Source organism: Tenrec ecaudatus, chromosome 11 (assembly GCF_050624435.1).
Source record: "Tenrec ecaudatus isolate mTenEca1 chromosome 11, mTenEca1.hap1, whole genome shotgun sequence".
NCBI lineage: Eukaryota > Metazoa > Chordata > Mammalia > Afrosoricida > Tenrecidae > Tenrec > Tenrec ecaudatus.
In genome coordinates, this window is record NC_134540.1 from 9,181,872 (window position 1) to 9,183,574 (window position 1,703).

Genomic DNA, 1,703 nt, shown 5'->3' on the forward strand with positions numbered 1-1,703 from the left:
TGCAAAGTGGGAGATTGCAGTTACAGGTAGGCTAAATTTTAACACCTTGTCATTTGTTCTCTCTTTTGACCCATTTAAAACCTGTTCTAGTTTTTCACTATTTTCTGCTTTACTTTGGATTGAGGTTTTTCTGTGTTTTCTTTTGTTATTGTTGTTGGTTCATTTTTGTTAGAATGAGTTTCTTTATATGAAATCCAGGGTACATGTGTAATGCTGTAGAGTAACTGGATTGACAGTGTTTGAGAGTTATGGGAAGGGAGGTTGAAGGAAAATGGAGAGCTGACAGTAATGAGTATTAAGAATAAAGAAAATGTTCTAAAATGGATTGTGGTGGTGAATGCACACCCTTATTAATATGATGGAATTAAAAATCTTGTGAAGATATTTAAACCACTGAATTGTCTGATATATGGATTATAGACCAACACAATTGTTAAAATTTAGAAAAAGAACACTGGTTGCTATGGAACTGCTTCGGACTCCCAGTGGCCTCATAGAACGGCATAGAACTGCTCCGTAGAAGCAGACTGACAGTTTTTTGTCCCATGCAGCAGCAAGTGGGGTTGAACAACTGACCTTTTGGTTAGCCCCATAGTGTTTAATCACCAGGGCACCTTACTGAATGATAAGGTAAATCTTTTCTACAGGTCAAAGAGGGCAGAATAAAAGAGTACATGTTGTTTGACTTCCATTTTCACCAAATTGAAAGTTTAGAAAAAATATTCTTTTAAAAATATTTTTTAATTATCATTAATCATTTTATTGGGAGGCTCTTATAAATCTTATAACATTCCATCATTCAGTTGTATTAAGCACACTTGTACATTGTTGCCATCAACATTTCCAAAACATTTCCTTGAAACTTGAGCCCTTGGGATTAGTTTATTTTCCCCCTCCCTTCCCCACCCTCCTTCCCTCAGGAACCCTTGATAATTTTTTTTTAATATGGAACGCTTCATGAATTTGCATGTCAGCCTTGAACAGGGGCCATGCTAATCTTCTCTATATCGTTCCAATTTTAGTATATGTGCTGCCGAAGCGAGCACACCCTTGATAATTTATAAATTGTTATTTTTCATGTCTTATACTGATTCCTGTCTCTCTTCACCCACATTTCTGTTATTCGTGTCCCCCTTGTGATGGGTTCCCTCTTTCTCCTGCTGCCCCGCCCCCACCACCTCTCTCCCCTCATGACATTGCTACTCCCATTGCTGTTCCTGAGAAAAATGATTCAACTGCATTGGACAATATAATAGTGTTGACCTCTGTGGGGTTGTTAGAAGTTACTGCTGTGGGACAGTTCCATGACTCCATATACAAGGAGATACAAGGATGCAGGCAGTATTTGTCTCAGGTAGAATTAAGCAGAGAAGGAAGAGTAATGTAATGAAAAATGGAGAAAGTGTCTTAGCAGTCTTTATGTCATTGATCCTAGAATCCTTGTAGCTGAGATGCACCCTGTCTCCTGAGACTTGATCTTTCAATCTGTCACTAGTGGAGATCTCTGTGTTCCAGCCATTCCACTGAAATCTTGCAGAGTTCAGGAATCACCAAGTTACACAGGGATGACTTGTCACACTGGGAATTTTGTCCAAACCATTCAGATTTGTGCTGAGCTTTATAACTTTAACAGATAAGCAGAAAAACAAACAAATCTCCACTACCATCTAGCCAATTCTGACTCATAGCGACCTTATATGGAA

General features: G+C 38.5%; 1 non-coding gene across 1 annotated transcript; it reads right to left on the reverse strand.

The window, feature by feature from the left end:
* Nucleotides 1–939: 939 nt before the first annotated feature.
* On the reverse strand, nt 940–1,046 carry LOC142461909 (U6 spliceosomal RNA). The gene has a single exon (XR_012787078.1). It is a non-coding gene; the product is annotated as a U6 spliceosomal RNA (small nuclear RNA).
* Nucleotides 1,047–1,703: the final 657 nt, after the last annotated feature.